The sequence below is a fragment of the Schistocerca piceifrons genome, chromosome 7, assembly GCF_021461385.2.
Source record: "Schistocerca piceifrons isolate TAMUIC-IGC-003096 chromosome 7, iqSchPice1.1, whole genome shotgun sequence".
Taxonomy (NCBI): Eukaryota; Metazoa; Arthropoda; class Insecta; order Orthoptera; family Acrididae; genus Schistocerca; species Schistocerca piceifrons.
Genome location: NC_060144.1, coordinates 112,439,785 through 112,450,435, shown reverse-complemented (window position 1 = coordinate 112,450,435; position 10,651 = coordinate 112,439,785).

Below are 10,651 nucleotides of genomic sequence, written 5' to 3'. Positions count from 1 at the left end.
ATAAACTACAGCCTTCCCTGCAAACAACCTGTGACGGTTGCTCAGGTTGTCTTCTAAATTGTTTATATACTCGTAGATAAGGGATAACAGAGGGCCTATAACACTACCTTGGGGAACGCCAGATATCACATTTGTTTTAATCCATAACTTTCCGTCAGTTACTGCGAACTGTGGCATCTCTGATGGGAAATCGCGAATCCAGTCGCATAATAGAGACGGTATTCCATATGCGCGCAATTTGATTTCAAGCCAGTTACGGGGTTTGGTGTCGAAAGCCTTCTGTAAATCTAGATAAATAGAACCAATTTGAAATCATTTTTCGATAGCAATCAACACTTCGTGTGAATAAAGAGCTAGCTGTGTTTCACAAGGACCATGTCTTCTAAATCCGTGTTGGCTCTGTATCAATAGATCGTTCGTCGAGCAAGCGGTTGTATATGATTGTTGAGTATGGAGCTACTGCATCAGCATACTCTGAAACGAACTTGACAGGTATATACTCCGAACCTGAAGAATTGTTTTTATTAAGTGATTTAAATGGCTTCACTACTCCGAGAATATCTACATGTAAGTTATACAAGTTGGTAACTGTTGTTCTTGGTTGAAATTATGATATATTTACTTCGTCTTTTTTTAGTGAAGGAATTTCGGGAGGTTGTGTTCAGTAACTCTGCTTTAGCAGTACTGTCATCGATAGTATTTCCATTGCTATGACGTAGAGAAAGCATTGATTGTGTCTTGCTGCTACCGTACTTTACATACAACCAGAATCTCTTTGAATTTTGTGCCAGGTTTCGAGAAAAAGTTTAGTTGCGGAAAGCATCTCGCACTGTAGTCCGCTAAATTTCGAGCTTCTGTAAAAGATCGCCAGTCTTGGGGGTTTCGCGGTCGTTTGAATTTGGTATGATTTTTCGTTGTTTCGGCAACATCTTTATGACATGTGTATCATGGGGTATACGCTCAGTTGTTTGTTAACTTATTTGGCATGAAACCCTCAACTGCTGTCGATACTATTTCTTTGAACGGAAGCCACATCTGGTCCACACTTAATTTATTACTTAGGAAGTATTGGAGATTATCTCTCAGCAACTCGAATTTTTATCTACTTCTTTGAACAGGTATATTGTCCATTCAAAGCTTTTGTGGGTTAAACGGACGCCGTTCTCCGGTCGTAACGTTACTATGCCAAGGCCAGACAGAGAACCGTATGTGATCTGAACCAGGCAACTGTGTGGTGCTTGGACTGATCTCAAGCTGCTGACCTTATGTTGGGTAATACATTCATTTTCATCAACTTGCAGATGTGTTTCAAAAAGCTTAAAGAACGCATTTGTTTTCAGCCTTTTTTTAAATTCATTTTCTTACTGATTAAGCACGTTAAAATTTGTCTTGAGTTAAGCGTTTATGAAATTTTAATATTTTCCTCAAATTTCTTTCAAATGGTGATTATTATAGAATATTATTCTACATAATTGTGAATAATCTTTTGACTGACTCTGGCGTAAGTTACTAAATAATCGAGAAATTTAAGATATTGTAGAAGTTGGAAATTTAAAAAAATAAAGATTCAGTATTTTTGTGTCTGGCTCATCGAGCACCTTATCACTTCTAGATCCAGACTCACGCCTCACGGTTGCAACCGCATTGTACCTGTTGAATCGGAAATCGTAAAATGAAGAGCGTCACTGCACTATCGCCATCTCTAGCCGACGCACGTTGGGTAATGAACGAGCTGTACAAGGGAGAAATGCACCGATGGCCACATGAACCGCCAACATAAACTTTTAATTATGATACGTACGTTAAAAGTCGCCACACGTTCCTATCTTCACGAAGAGGCTGTACTTTCGTGTGTCGGCTGAATGATTTGGTACACCGAGTGGAATATTACTGCTGAAAACGTGGCCTTTGCTTTGAAGATGTCAAAGGTTATTCCGCTCCCCGAAAGAACGAACTGTTATTCTAAGCAAGACGCGATCTACGTGATGTGAAGCCAGCGGTGCTCTTCAGCTGTGAGACGCGTAGTGTTCGTCTACAGCGAGAGAGGCCCACCTGGCGGACACATGTACGTGACACCGGGCAGCGGGCAGCGGGCAGCGGGCAGCGGGCAGCGGGCAGCGGGCAGCGGCACCAGGGGTCTCGCGGGCCGTCCGTCAATCAGGGCGGGCCCCTTAATTAGCGTCATCATCATGACGGCCAGATGATGATGACACCGCCGTCGCCGGCCCCGTAATTACAACGGACGGCGGGCGCCGCCCACCCAATCCCAGGGCCTCCGCCCGCCATTAACGCCGACCGACCCGCGGGCCAGCCAACCACAGTCTGCCGACTCTACACGGAACGCAGCAGGAGTCACTCATATCATGCAGCCTTGTCTCGTCCTAGGCGATATTTAATTTCCTCGTGCAGGGAATGCTTCCTTACTTCGAGGGTTTTCTTTTAATTTTTTCTACATCTACATCTACATATATACTCCGCTAGCCACCAAGCGGTGTGTGGCGGAGGACACAATTCGCGCCAAAGTCATATGCCCCACCCCGCCCCCCTCCCCTCTGTTCCACTCGTGGATCGCGCGAGGCAAAAACGACTGTCTGAACGCCTCAGTACGGGCTCTTATTTCCCTTCTCTTTGAATGGTGACCGTTGCGCGATTTGAAAGTTGGTGGTAATACTATATGCTGTACATCCTCGGTGAAGATCGGATTTCGGAATTTAGTGACCAGCCTCTTCTGCTTAACGCGCCGTCTATCTGCAAGTGTGTCCCACTTCAAACTTTCTATGAGATTTGTAACGCTCTCACGTTGGCTAAATGTACCGGTCACGAATCTTGCCGCTCTTCTTTGGACCTTTTCAACGTCTTGAATCGCATCAAACTGGTAAGGATCTCATACAGACGAACAATACTCCAAGACTGGACGAACTAATTTATTGTAAGCTATTTCCTTTGTTGAAGGACTGTATCGCTTCAGGATTCTACCAATAAACCGCAATCTAGAGTTCGCCTTACCCGTTACTTTTGTAATTCCATTTGAGATCATTTCGAACAGTCACACCAAGATACGTAACGGACGATACCGCTTCCAAAGACTGGGCATTTATTTTGTACTCGTACATTAATGGAGATTTCATCCTTGTTATACACAGTAGGTTACACTTACTAATATTGAGAGATAACCGCCAGTCACTACACCACGCATTTATTTCCTGCATATCCTCATTGATTTGTTCAGAACTTTCGTGTGACACTACTTTCCTGTAGACTACAGCATCATCAGAAAACAGTCTCAGGCCGCTGTCAATTCCATCAACCAGATCGTTTATGTGTATTGTAAAAAGCAGAGAACCTATTACGCTGGCCTGGGGCACACCTAAAGTTACGCTTGTTTCTGTCGAAGTCATCCAGTTCAGGACGACGTACTGCTTCCTGTCTGTTAGAAAACTTTCTATCCAACGACATATGTCATCGGATAGACCGTAAGCGCGCACTTTTTGTAGCAAGCGACAGTGCGGAACTGAGTCGATCGCCTTTCGAAAGTCGAAAAATGTGGCATCAACTTGGGAGCCGGTATCTAGAACCTGTTGTATATCATGCACAAAGAGGGCCAGCTGTGTCTCGCATGACCGCTGTTTCGTAAAACCGTGCTGGTGTCTGCAGATGAGCTTTAGAGTCTAGAAAGGTCATTATGTCTGAACACAAAACATGTTCCACGATTCTACAACAAATCGATGTCACTGAAATTGGTCGGTAATTATGTGCATCCGATTTTTTACCCTTTTTATAGATTGCTATGACTTGGGCCGCCTTCCAGTCACGCGGAACTTTCCGCCGTTCCAATGATCTCTGATAGATGATGGATAAGAATGGTGCTATATTTGTAGCATAGTCAGCATAAAACCTTACGGGGATACCGTCTGGGCCATATGCCTTCCTGGCGTCTAAGGATCTTAACTGTTTTACAATCCCACATACACTAAACACTATGTCAGCTATCGTTTCGTTTTTTTTTTAGTTTTTTTTCTAGCTCTCTATTTTATCACCTCGAAGAAATCAAATTGTGACGACGAATCTTAACTTGAAGGACATGCTAAGAAATTCGCGTTTTAATGCAACACATCGTTCTCGGCGATAGATGAGTTAGCGGAGTTAGCCGAGCGGCTAGCCGCGCGGTCTGGGGCGTCTTGAAACGGTTCGCGCTGCTGTCCCCGTCGGAGGTTGAGTCCTCCCTCGGGCATGGGTGTGTGAGTTGTCCTTAGCGTAAGTTAGTTTAAGTTAGATGAAGTAGTGTGTACGTCTAGGGACCGAAGACCTCAGCAGTTTGGTCCCATGGGAACTTACCACAATCCAATCCAGTTGAGTTGCTCCTTGAAAATTACCTTTTCACCATTTTGGAAATGTGTGCCACGCAACAGTTTCCAGTTGCTTCATCCGAGGAAAGAGGAAGAAGACATTGTGTGCCATGTCAAGACGATAAGTGGCTGTGGGTGGTGGTGTGAGGAGAGGGGGCTCAGGCAACAACCCGGGGAAGCTGTAAGTGTGACTGTGTCCTGAGCGGAATAGCATATACGTTGCCATAGAGCAAAACAACTCTCTTGGACAACATCTCGTGACGCTTAGCCTCGACAGGCTCCCGTCCACCCGCAGGCGTTTCCGGCAGTATGCGCCAGTGGCAGTTTATCCCTTACGAGTATTATACGATATCCTGTCATCCTAAAAGGTACGCAGCCACACCTTTCTCAGTGACGGTTAGATCTTCGCCTTTTTCGGCGGTGGTGAATAACCATCTTTGCACTTGAGGTCATAGTGGCACACCCAACACGACGGATTGTTTTTTCACAGCTGGTACATTTCCTCTTCTGAGCGAACTTTTTGAATGGATTTGAGCACTCACACAACCCAACGGGTGCAAACTATTATTATTTTAGAAATATCCTGCAAGGTGCTCGAACCTGATTCATGACTGATCTTCGCTTTTTATACCATCTTGGGGATTATGATACATCGGTCTTCGAGCACCAGGTCTTCGTTTCTACAGCAATTGAAATCGGTATAAAGGCATGAACATTGTCGATTGGAATAATTGTGCGCAGTGTACATGCAACAGTAGGAGATCCAAATAGTATCGCATTTGATGTCAGTAATACAGAACGTAATAAGGCGTCAACAATCCAGGTGGTAGAGTGTGAAACTCGGCGTTGACACAGTCGGCTCTGTGTGGTACTAGAGGGTCCGTACGTGCTTTCATCGCAGACAGAAACAGACACCATTAGTGACTGTGCGTTTTGTTCACATAAACCAGAATACCACGCGGAAAACAGTTATCATGTGACGAAAAAACAAAAATCGGTCAGTTCAGTGAAATCGGACTCTCTAATCGTTAAATCGTCAAGAAGCTGAACCCTTAAATTACTATGATTTATAATTTCCTTGCATAAGGCGCACAACATGGACAGAACGGTAAATGCGGAAAAATTATAAAATTATCTGAGGCATCCAAACGGTTAGTACGGCGCAAAGCAAGAACCACAAACCGTTAATCTTTTCAACTTGTTGCTAATTTACAGTTGTCAGTAACTACGATACATATACAACGTATTTCGTCACATGACAATCATCTTTTATTCAAGAAATCTGCTCTAACATAAAAGCTTAAAGAGGCTGTATTGGAAGCTGATGAAAGCATATGTCATAGACTTAAGAGTAGAATAAAGTAACGTTCAGTGACGAAATGTAGCTTAGTTTAGATGGGCCTGTTGGATTTCAGTATTATTGTCATGATCTGAGAAGAGAGCAGCAGGTAAGGGGGAGCAGAAATTTTGGTGGTGGAAATGTTATGATTTGGACAGCTTTCTGGGCTGAAGGTAAATCACGCACTAGAATGAACTCTAAAGCACACACTGATTAGAATGTATGAGGATGACCTAGGGGACGAAAGTATAATGTTTCAATAATCAATACATCTGTGCATGTTTCTGCTACAATCAAAAAGTGGTCTGAAGATAAAGATATCGATGTCGTTCCCTGACCTGTACATAGCCCGGATCAGAATCTCTCATGGCACCTTTATGACAATGAAAGGCGATTTGAGGTTGGGTAAGTAAGCTGAAAAGAGCGATACGAGACGAGTGGATGAAAATTTTACTGTACGAACAACAATACTGTAAAAACGACAAGCCTTAACAATGCCGAAGATAAATGTTCTGGTAATTGGGAAGAGTAGAAGCTGGAAAAAATACTAAAGATGCAATAACATAACAGGACAGTGGGTGCCTTTATACCAATTTTCGTCCAGGAAATGCAAACACCTTAGTTCGTTATTCGTGTTATGAAGTAACTGCCATTTTTGTAATAAATGCGATGCATGTATGCTTCAAACATTGTACTATTACTTTCGTAGAAACGCTACATTTATACTGAATTTCTCTACTGTAGCCGGCTTATGTAGCCGAGCGGTTCTAGGCGCTCCAATCTGGAACCGAACGACTGCTACGGTCGCAGGTTCGAATCCTGCCTCGGGCATGGATGTGTGTGATGTCCTTGGGTTAATTAGGTTTAAGTAGTTCTAAGTTCTAGGGGACTGATGACCTCAGATGTTTAGTCCCATAGTGCTTAGAGCCATTTGAACCATTTGAGCCTCTATTGTATCGGTTCTTCTGGCTCCTCCCAGATGACGATCTGCCATTTTGTTCTTCGTCATTCAGACATTTTTTAGCATCCAGTAAGCTTACACACCATCTAACCAATATCCCATATTATGGTGAGTTGGTGTGTACATATCCAGCAGTTCAATATGGATCTTGAAAAACTGTTCCTCTTGAAATGCGAAAAACGAATTACCCTATGATACTGCACTTCATGAACTGGCAGTGCCATTTTGTTTTTGCTCCACTAGTGAGAAACTATGAATCTGAGGAGACAATATTACAAAGAGTACTGTAGACATGGGCCTGCATACAAACAAAAAGTTAACTTGTAATTTGATTTTCTGATATAATAAATAAAACTTTGTGATTGCATCTTGTCCATAATTAACTATGGCCTTAATTTATTGTTGCACTTGGAATTATAACCTGCTCAAAAAATCAGAGCTCCATCTACATATCACAGGTATCGTAATTCCATGATTAGATAGTTAGTTACGTGCGCTATGGAAATTTTGCTCTATAGATCGTAATGATGTGGAACGAATCATTTTACATTCACATCACATATTAATTTGTACATACGGTTACATTCTCAATATTTTTCAGTTTTTTTCCAGAAAAAAGGAAAATATATAGATGTTGGTCAGCAATTCCTACCCACCACCTTTTACACGTTACAGTAACAGAAATTATTCTACAGAACAGAAGGACTTGTCAAGCAGAAATTTGCTCTTTGTTATAAAGCTCTACTTTGCCTTCTGTCAGACATTTTATATCACTGGATAAGTGATCAAAAATTTTTGTCGCAGCATTATGCATCTCTTTTCGTGCTAAAAACAATGAATGTCATTTTTCCTTCTGGCATTATAATTGTGTACGTCACTGTTCCTTCTGAACTGTAGTGGATAATTTACAACAAATTTCATGAGACAATAAATATACTGTGAAACACTAGTACGAATGTGGAACTCCTTAAATAGATGTCAACGAGATGATCATGTGTAAGCAACAAATCTTATTTTTAAAGCGCATTTTTGTGCAATGAAGCCTTTCTTTCTTAAAGATGAGTTACTACAGCACATTATTCGTTATATCATTATTGACTGAAAAAAAGTCAACTTACTGACTTGTCTCTCCCCAAGATTCGCAATGATTCTAAGTGTAAGAGTGGCTGAACTAAGCTGTTTTATGAGTTCCAAAATGAGTTTTTCCCACTTTAAATTCTCATCAATGTGACCTCTAAAAATTTTGACGTTTACACCCTATTTATTATTTCCTCAACATGTGTTAAATGTGCAGCACTGAATGTGTTGAGTTTTTTACATATGCTTGGATTGATTATAATAATAGTGTAGTTTGCAAAATGAACTAATTCTGCTTATTGTGCACTAGACGGAAGATCGTTTATATACATGAAGAACAGTAGCGGAAATAATACTGAACCTTGGGAACTCTATATGTGATCGCTCCCTTGCCACAACTGTGTCTGTGGCCTATACCGCTTGAATTACGAAGTACAGCTTTCTGCACTCTTTTGGTTAGATATGATATTAGCCGTTAGTTGACTATACATCAGTTCCATAAAACGTCCATTTATCTAGACCTGTCCTGTAATTCATGCAGTCTAATGCCATAGAAAGGTCGCAGGAAATATCGAAGGGCGCAATTTTATTATTTAATACTTGTAAAATCGGTCAGTCTACGTGTAAATAGCGTTTTCAGTACAGAAAACCTTCTGAAACCCAATCTGGGGCTTACTGGGGGCACTATTGTTGCTAGGGTGAGATACTATTGTAGAATATACTACCTTCCCAAAAAATTTGCAAAATGATGTGAGCAGTGAAACAGATCGCTTGTGATTGACATATCTTTTTCACCTTCTTAGAGGAGAGTTTAACAATGGAATATTTTAGTTTCTTCGGAAAAATTCCTTGAGTTAGTGGTGCATTGCATGTTTCAGATAAAACTAGGCTTACTACAGGGGAACAAATCTTTAGTAGTCTATTGGAAATACCATCAAAATCAGATGAGCTTTAATTTTTGAGAGAATTGTAATTTGCTTAATTTCAGAAGGAGAAGTTCACGGTACATTCATATGATTGAATTTTATGAAAGTTACGTTCTCAGTGTACTGCTGGGGTTTGGTTCTTGAACTGCTTGCCCCTATGCTTTCTACTATATTTAAGAAATGATTATGAAATGTAAAATATAAGAAACTATCAGCCTTGATTGCGGTAATGAAACCAACCTTTACCTAGGTTTCAGCCCAACTAATCGAGCCTTCTTCAGAAGATATACCTGAATCTATAATTTGTCTAAGAGAGCATGGTCTGGAAATAAAAGTAAAACAGCGAGAAAAGGTTTTGGAATGGTTTACAATTATGTGTACTGTTTGTTGCAATACTCGAAGTTATCTCATTCTCAAACACCAGATAACAGAGGAATGAGTGCTCGCATGTCGTGGCCTACACTACTATTTCACACCTAGGCTTGTCCCTAAAGTGATATGTGTACGAAGTTATACACACACACACATATATATATATATATATATATATATATATATATATATATATATATATATATATATATACATGTGTGTGTGTGTGTGTGTGTGTATGTATGTGTGTGATCAAAAGTATCTAGACCCCCCTAAAGCATACGCTTTTCATATTAGGTGCAGTGTGCTGCCACCTACTGCCAGGTATTCCATATCAGCGACCTCAGTACTCATTCGACATCGTGAGAGAGCACAATGGTTCACTACGCGGAACACACGGACTTCGCAGGTGGTCAGTTGACAGGGTGTCACTTGTGTCATACGTCTCTACGCGAGATTTCCACACTCCTAAACATCCCCAGATCCACTGCTTCCGATATGATAGTGAAGTGGAAACGTGATGGGACACGTACAGCACAAAAGCGTACAGGTCGACCTCGTCTGTTGACTGATAGAGACCGTTGACAGTTGAAGAGGGTCGTAATGTGTAATAGGCAGACACCTATCCAGACCATCAGACAGAAATTGGACGTATGCCTACGACAGTGGAAGCTGTCATCATGGGTAAAGGTGGGCCAACACCATACTGAATTCCTGCATTACCGAGGGAGGGCGCCACGAACATGTAACTCATTTTCAGCCAGGTGTCCGTATACTTCTGTTCACGTAGTGTCTATGAACGTTATTTTTACAAAATTTTATAATATGCATGGATAAAACGTGTTTTACTTAAGCAAGTTATATTATCAAGTACAAAAGTGCCAGAAGCATCAACAAATGGATACGAGCAACAGTAATTCAAATGCCGTCTGTTTGTGTAAAATTTGGGTCACGTTTTATTGGGAAAAACTGCGATGGAGAATACCATTCTTATGACAGTCCTAGATATTATGTAGAGTACTGTCGAACAGTTACACATAAGACCTGTGACTGTTATAGATAAGGTTCCACACCACAAATAATACTTCCGGTACCACGAAATACGTCCATTAAATGGAATGAAAGCTCTATTATTGAATGGCAGAAATAACGTAATTTAGTACTTTTGTCTAATGTCACATTTTAAAGGAATTTACGTGTCTACGGGACAATGTGCGAATGTTCTTCAGATTACAAGAATTCACGTCGGAAAGTGTTTTGTGTTCACTGGGCAAACAAAGTAATATAAATCGTTACGTGTGGTCCACTACAAATAAAACATACTCTTATACAGTCGTCCATCAGGAGGAATATTAGATAATACTGTGCCTCTCCACTTTACAAAGAATATCAGAATTGTCTGGAGGGATTTAGTGATTTCTTCTAGACAAAGATATCATTAAAACTTCCTGGCAGATTGAAACTCTGTGCCGGACCAAGACTCGAACTCGAGACCTTTGCCTTTCGCGGGCAAGTGATCTACCACTGAGCTTCCCAAGCACGATTTCATACAGTGTTTATGAACTCTGTGCAAAATATCACACACATCCCCCCCCCCCCCCTACCCTCTGGGCTAGTCAGCACACTGCCT